Below are 8,260 nucleotides of genomic sequence, written 5' to 3'. Positions count from 1 at the left end.
ACTCGCTATGTTCCAGGCACTTTATTAAATCCCCCCAAGACTCCTCAGGGGCACTATTATAATTCCCATCTGACACAGAGGGATTTGTCATACAGGGTTAGTGACTTGCCCTAGGGCACCGATCTGAAAGGCACAGAGCTGGGCTTTGAGCTTAGTTCGGAAGGCACAGTTGTGGGTGGAAGGACTGACTCCAGGTTCTGTCTGCGGGATGGGGATGAAGCATGGGTGGGGGAGTTTGCCTGTACCTAGGGAGAGCTGCAGAGGAAGAGGGGGGCTATTCCTGTTACCTAGCACTGTGTACCAAGCCTCCCTGAAAATTAGTGGCTTGAGACAATGACATTTAGTTTGTTCTCAAGTCTGCATTTGTGCAGGGCTCAGAGAGGATGGTTCATCTCTGCTCCTCTGGACATTATCTGGGATGCACTGGAAACTGAAATCATTTGAAGAGTTGGTTTATTCATACTTCTGGCAGCTGAAGCTTGGGCTGTTGGCCAAAACATCTATAGTGGCCTCTGCATGTAGCTTGGGCTTCCTCAAAATATGGTATCTGAGTCCCAAGGGCAAGCATGCTAAGAGAAAGACAGAGACAGAAAGATAGACAGACAGACGGGTGGCGGCTGTACCACATTTTAGGTTTAGCCTAGGAAGTTTTCATGTCCCTTCTGTCACATTCTTTTCATGGAGGCCATCTCGAAGGCATGCCCAGTTTCAAGGGGAAGAGCAATGGACTCCATCTCCTGATGGAGAATGACGAGTTTCCAGGGTGTAAAATTAGGAACACTCCTGAGATCTTTTTTGGGAAATTTCAATTTGCCGTAGGGACCTCCTCTCCGTTCCACTTCCCTGACTTGGCAGGACACTTCTAGGAGCTCGACCAATGCTGCTCCTCTCACCCCAGCTTTGGAAGCATAGTCAATGTGGGGAGGAGCAGAGCCAGTGAGTGGCTGTGTACTGAGCCAGTGCTGCATGCCAGGCCTCCCCCGGGTGCTTGTGTGCCTTCTTTCGTTGGATCCCCACCATACTCCTACATCATGTGCAGCGTGGCTCCTATTTTGTCAGTGAGGAAACTGAGGCTGAAATAGGTGAGGTGACTTACCAAGGCCACCAGGGGTCATCAGGGAGGCTGGAATTGGAAGCCAGGTCTGTGTGGCTCTGAAGGTCTTTCTCTTGCCACTGCACAGCTGTCTCCAGGTTCAAGATAGGGAAGACCCCACAGGGAGAGGAATTAAGGATGGTGACCTTAGGATCAGAACAACTTGGGTCCTCACTGAAGCTCCTTAACTTTGAGCAGGTCACTTCATCGCTCTGAGCCTCAGTCTCCTCATGAGTCCAGTGGAGCCATGGCCTCCACATCACAGACGTAAGAAAACATAATGAAATAAAATAATCTTTACTATAAGCTTGGCACAGCCTCTGGCTCATCATGCATGGGACCCAGGCCACCCAGCCCGTCCCTAGACAGGACCTGCTTGCCTGTAGGGAACAAGCAGGTCGGTGGCTGCCTGAGGACTGAGCATGCTGCCACTCACCAAGGGGGAGCCCCTGGGTTCCTGTTGGCTATTTTTAGGACTGTGTGGGCAACCACAGAACCACATGTGGGGTTTACCACCGCTTGGCCAAGCCCGGAAGAACAAGAGAACACTCCTGGCGATGGAGGACAGGCATCTGAGGCGGGATGGGTCTCCCTTCCCAGCATCTCCAGGTTGACAAAGGCAGAGAGACTCTCCAAGCCTCAGTTTCCTCATCTATAAAATGGGATAATAGTAAAAACAATAGCCCACATTTTTGCAGGCCTCACCATGTGCCAGATGCTGGTCAAGCCCTTCATGGGTGTCATCTCACGTGATCTGTGATTCCTGTGAGGGAGGCTGGAAGAGGTGGAAGTTGCTCACCTAGAAGAGGGGGCAGGAATGGAACCAGGCCTGGCTCTTTTAAGCACTCTGCTCCCAGCCTCTCCAAACAGACTAGAAGGTCACAAGGATTAGCTAAGGGTATGGATGTGGATGTGTTTTTTAAACTGTAAGAGAATATCAACCAAACAGGTCCAGGGACAGGGACAACATAGGCTAGAAGCTTAAGACTATGCTCCGTGGAGACCCCTCCGAAAAAAAGCTTTGAAAGCTACTACTGAGAGGTGGACTAAAGACCAGAGGTGGCAGCAAGATTTCCCTGATCCACAGCCGTTCTCAGAGGAAGGAGCCGCAGACCCGGGCCCACCCACTTCCTCATTCACTTGGGTCCCTGACAAGCTTACCCTTTGGGTCCAGGAAACTGTTCCTGGAAGAGCCACCAGCCATGGTTAGGACTCAGAAGTTCTGTGATTTCCCAAGTGGAAAAGATAGAAAAGGGCAACAGGGCACGTGTGTGCCCACACAGACATTTGCCTGTGACCATGTGCACTCACACCACATGAATCACACATGCACACAGGCAAATATGCCTATCCACACACTCACAGACCTCCAGGCACACCTGTTCACACAGGTACACACATACATACACATCGCACCCAGCCATATTCCTGTATTAAGATGCACCTAGGGAGTATGTACAGACATTACACAAACATCAACACGCATCCCATATGCTTAAATGGATTAGCATAAATACACAATCATGCATCTATGCACAACGTATAAACACACACAAACACACATATTTACGTGTCCAGTCATCATACACTTCCATGGATAACAGGTATATGTACTCAATTCACTTATTGTGAAAGGTTGTATACACATTGCGACTCACACAAACACATGCATGCACAGACACACATGGATTACATATGTGCTTAATAACAGTTGGCACAGATCCATAAGCATCTGCATGTATACACCACCACCACGCACCACAGCCATCCGCATCTGCACATGCAAACTCGTGTGCACACGCCTGCATGCACACACTCTTACCTGCACGCCTGCAGGCCTGCCCATGCTGCACGCGGTGTGTACACCTTGCCTTTTCTGGCTCCTTTGTTGCTGAGCGATCCTGCAAAGGTGCAGAAACACAAACACCTAGTTCCACTTCACCTGAAAACCCCCTACCCCTGGGTGCGTGGGAGGGTGAACCAGATGCCCTCGCTGTGGGGGGCACAGTGGAAAGTATGACCTGAGTTGACTTTTACAATAAGAGCAAAGGTGAGGGGTTTTTCCAGACGGTTACCTCACGGTGTCGGGGCTGACCAGGGCCGCCCCTGCTAATCCACCTCCTGTGGGCCCCTCCAATTACCCAGGGCGCTCAGGTTCAACACGGACTCAACATCTCCTTAGTTTACTCAGCAGTTAACGAGCTAGAGCCTGGATCCGCCTGTGTGTCAGGTTCTGGGCTGAGGGTTGGGCTGGGGAGATGCAGTGGATCTGGCCTGGCTCATGCAGCTCGAAGGTGGGAGGAGGCCTGGTGGGTGGAGTCTGTGGGAGGCTCTAGGTCAAATCCCTAAAAACGAATCTGCTTGATGATCAGCTTGACAACTGATCAGGTTTTCAAATGACCAATTTGCCGAATATACCAAACTTACCAATTTACTATTCACTTTTTCCAAAGTATATAACAATTTTATTGGCTAGATTGACACTGTTTTTCATTTCATCTTCATAGTTCATTTTAAGGAATGTTCAGATGGTCAAAAGCTAAGGGTCAGGGAGTGGTTTCATTTAGTAAAGGCACTTAACATTTGGAACTGGAGAGGGACTCTCTGGGTACATCCACCAGGAACGGGGCATTCTGGGAGCTCTGAAGCAAGACAGGCCTTCAGGGACCACCTGACTCCGCAGTGCCATGTGGCCCGTGTCTGGGTTGTCTTCTGACTGGCTCTGCATCCTGGGCCAGGCCCCTTCTCCTGGCTGGGTCTCAGTCTCCTGGCTATAAAGAGCACAGCTTTTGGGCCTTGCTGATGTTTGATGAGACCCTGGAGCTATCCGTGACCGCAGTCTCCGAGTGTGGCCAGGGTCCAGGCCATGGGAGCCAGAGAAGGTGCTGACTCTGCTGAGGGCAGCCCAGCCCTGCTTGGAAGTCAAGGCTGTTTTGTTGGTGTCTCTCTCTGAACTATGACATTTCTGGGTCCTGCCCCAGCCCCAGGCAGTGGGGCCTTGCATGCTTTGTGCGGGGAGCACGGGGCTGCAGAGGGTGGGGCCCGACTAACTTTCCTTTCCTGGTAACACGCTCGCTAAGCTCATTTCCTTTTTCTGAAGGGAAATGCCATTGACATCACACCACTGGATTTTCAGTGACGCCAGATGAGAACTTGTGAGCCCTTCGCAGGCAAGAAGGGTGCACGCGTGGGCTGGGCTGACTCAGGGCAGATTTGGAGAACCCCTGATCTGAGGCTCCTAGCCTTTGCTTTAGAGATGGGGACCCCTAGCTCAGAGAGGGGTAGAGACATGCCCTGGGTTCCACAGCCAGACAGCAGGGCTGGGGCCAGATCCCAGGCCCCTGCCTCCGAGCCCAGGGCTCTAGATGAAGGGGCCTGACCTGCCCTCTCAACCTATCTTAATAGTGGCACCAACATCCACCAAGTTGCCCAGGCCACAAATGGGTCTCACTGCCCTCCTCCCTCCCAGCACCCTCCTCCTGGCTGCAGCACTCGTATTGTCTCCTGCAGTCCATCCCAGGCCACTCCCTGGCTCGGGCCTCCTTGTCTGTCTCCAGGACCCCAGTGCAGGAAATACCTGGCCACTGCTCTGGCCTCCCTACCTACATCCAGGCCTCTCTCTCCAGTCCATCCTCTATTCAGCTGTGTGGGTGACCCGGCTAAAACACAGAGCCTACAGTGTTAGTCCCCAGGGCAACCCTTCCAGGGCTCCTTGGCTGGGCATCCCAGACTATCCCCGGGTGGCGCTCCCGCCTTCTCCCAGCTGCTGCCCCTGACATGCCCATTTGCTCCCTCAGTGCAGAAGCTGCCTGCCTTCTTCAGAGTGTGCATCTTCTCTGTATTTGCTGCTCCTGTGCCATTTCCTCTTTGGGAACTCCTCCCTCTGCAGGCACGTTCCTGTTTTTGCTCACTCCTGAGGAAAGTTCACACCTCCCAATCTCCCGTCCCCTGCCTCAGCCTTGGAGGGAAAGTCTGGGTCTTCCTCCCCACCTCCTTGACAGCAGCAAAGACATTTTATTGCGGAAAATTTCAAACACACAACAAAAATAGTACAAAAACACCGTGTATTCCTCACCCAACTTCGACCCTCACCAACTCAGGCCACTCTTGTTTCATTTCTGTCCCCCAACTCCTCCCCACTGGATTACTCAGAGCAAATTTAAACATCAAATAATTTTATCCACAAATACTGCAAGGAGTTGGGTGCAGTGGCTCATGCCTGTAAATCCCAGCAACTTGGGAGGCTGAGGTGGGCAGATTACTTGAGGCCAGGAGTTCAACACCAGCCTGAGCAACATAGCAAGGCCCTGTCTCAAAATAAATAAATATTGCAGTCTGTATTTCTAAAAGATAAAGGCATGGCCAGAAACCATTATCCTGCCTACATTTTTAATAATAATTTTTTATTATCATTAAATATCTAGTGGTGTTTAAATTTCCTCAATAAACCGGGCGTGGTGGCTCACACTTGTAAGCGTGATTACTCCAGATTACTCCAAATCATGCTCGTAAGCATGATCACTCCCAGAACTTTGGGAGGCTGAGGCAGGAAGATCACTTGAGCCCTGGAGTTCAAGGCCAGCCTGGGCAACAGAGTAAGACCTCGTCTCCAAATAAAAAAATTCCCCATTGTCTAACAAATATTTTTTATAGATCTTTTAAAGTTAATTTGTTCAAAATCAGGATCTACACAAGTTCCATACATTGCATTTGATTGTTTTCTCTTAAATCTCTTTCAATCTATTCTCCTTCCTCTCTTTTTGTTTTTTTTTGGGGGGGCGGGGGGTTGGTTTTTTTTTTTTTATTTTGAATTAAGGTCTAACTCACTCTGTCACCCAGGTTGGTATGCAGAGGCATGATCTTGGCACATTGTAATCTCGACCTCCTGGGCTCTAGAGATCCTCCCACCTCAGGCTCCTGAGTAGCTGGGACCACAGGCATGCACTACCACACCTGGCTAATTTTTTGTAATTTTTGTAGAGACAGGGTTTTGCCATGTTGCCCAGGCTGGTCTCAGACTTCTAAGCTCAAGTGATCCTCCCACCTCACCCTCCCAAAGTGCTGGGATTATAGGTGTGAGCAACTGAGCCTGGTCTCTCCTTATTTTTTATTTTTATTTTGTCTTGAGACACCGTCTTGCTCTGTTCCCCATGCTGGAGTGCAGTGATGTGATCTCGGCTAACTGCAACCTCTGCCTTCCAGGCTCAAGTGATTCAGCCACCTCAGTCTCCCAAGTATTAAGAGCTGTGACTACAGGAATGTGCCACCACACTGGCTAATTTTTTTTTTTTTTTTTTGTAGAGATGGGGTTTTGCCATGTTGCCCAGGCTGGTCTTGAACTCCTGGGCTCAAACGATCCTCCCACCTCGGCCTCCCAAAATGCTGGGATTTCCTATTTTAAAATATATATTTATTTGTTGACTAAGCCAAGTTGTTGATCCCATGTAGTTTACCACCTTCTTGCTGCATTCCCCCTTAGTGTTATTTAACACATTCTTCAGTTTCCTGCCTTTCCCGTAAATTGGTAGTTAGATCTAAACACTTGATTAGACGCAGTGTGTGAGGGAGAATGCTTCACAAGTGGCGTGTCTGCTTTCTTCAGAAGGCACATCATATTTATAATGTTTGGCTGTCTCTCCTTTTGTGCTTTTAGAAGGCTTTGATGATCGCTGCCTACATCTAGTATTCATCAGAGAATTACAAAACAATGATGTTTTAATTTTATCATTCTTTCTTCATTTATTAGCTGGAACACTTCTATGGAGAAAAACTTCTCTCCTTGATGCTTTGGTTCCTCTGAGGTACAATTGGTTTAGGAAGGACAGGATTAATACTGGCTGATTTCTCCTTTATTTATCAGTTTTCAGAATAATGAGTTGATTCCCTCACAGTCTGTAAAGGTGATCAGCAAAGATTTTTTGATCCTTGGTTTTGTTTTCGTTTTTTAAAATTATTATCTAATATTTTTAAACGCATTTGGAGATTTTCAATTTATTGCAGTTATTAACCTTGTTATCACTCAAATTGCCCCACCTTTGGCCCATAGAGCTCTCTTGGTCGTCTAAGTCCTTTTGGCCTAACCCTAATAGTGTTTAATACCATCCTGACTTTCTGGTAAAACGAGATGTCCAGGTTTGTCTTGTATACTTTCTGCCTAGACCTAGAATTAGATAGTTCTTCAAGAACCCTGGTTCTTTTTCATAAGAAGTGGCATTTAGAAACCACAAATCTGGGTGTGAGGTGTGAGGTGTGCTCAGTTGGTCTTTGCTTTTAGACCTTCTCAAGGTGCAGAGCTAGGAAATTTTTTTCTTAAGAAGATATACATCAAGGGTTCATACTGATACTTTGTATGAAACCTTCAACTATAGGGCTTTTATGTAAGTTTTTTGATTTTGTATCTGAATCTCTTTTGTGTAATGCTGAACATCTTGCTTCCTAACAACATCGACATTATTACTGATTCATTTCTCCTGCTTTCTTTCTATATATACATATTATAAAAATATCAGAATAATAATACCAATAGTGGTATTAATAATATGATTACTTGATTACTGAAAGCACTTTATAATTTGTCTGTGATTCTTTCGTCCTTAGAATATATAGCCTACTAGTCAAGCTACAGTCAAGCTACCAGGTTTCTAAATCACTTAAAATAATTCAACTTTGTTTGGTGAAGACACCAGTTCAATACACAGATTTATTGATTTCATTTTGCTTTTGATTTGGGGGGATTGCTTTTGACTTTTATTTAAATTTAATTTTGTTTTATTTTTATGTAAAGAATTTATGTAATTTGAAAGCTAACCTATATAATAAGGTATATTCAGAGAAGTCTGGCTTCTACTCCATTCCCTTACCACACTTCCTCCCCACTTCAACAGACAACAATTGTTTAATTTTATTTTTTATCTTTTAACTGATGTTTAATTTTAAAAATACACATGTATTGTGTATTCTCCTCCTTTTTCTTGGATAAAATGATAATGTACTATATGCATTTTAGTCCACTCTGCTTTTCAGTTAACGTTTTACCCAGCCCAGAGGTCACACTGTCACGGCATGCGGAGATCTTCATTCCTTTTTTTTTTTTTTTGAGACGGAGTCTTGCTCTGTCACTCGCCTGGAGTGCAGTGGCATGATCTCTACTCATTGCAACCTCCGCCT

At 47.0% G+C, this 8,260-nt stretch overlaps 1 long non-coding RNA gene across 1 annotated transcript; it reads right to left on the bottom strand.

Annotated features, from left to right (window-relative positions):
- Positions 1–436: 436 nt before the first annotated feature.
- On the bottom strand, positions 437–1,358 carry LOC104665089. The gene is made up of 2 exons (XR_748363.1): positions 1,097–1,358; positions 437–569 (listed from the first exon to the last, which is right to left on the bottom strand). It is a non-coding gene; the product is annotated as an uncharacterized LOC104665089 (long non-coding RNA).
- Positions 1,359–8,260: the final 6,902 nt, after the last annotated feature.

The sequence above is a fragment of the Rhinopithecus roxellana genome, chromosome 15 (assembly GCF_007565055.1).
Source record: "Rhinopithecus roxellana isolate Shanxi Qingling chromosome 15, ASM756505v1, whole genome shotgun sequence".
Lineage (NCBI taxonomy): Eukaryota > Metazoa > Chordata > Mammalia > Primates > Cercopithecidae > Rhinopithecus > Rhinopithecus roxellana.
This window is presented reverse-complemented; position numbering and strand designations above follow the sequence as displayed.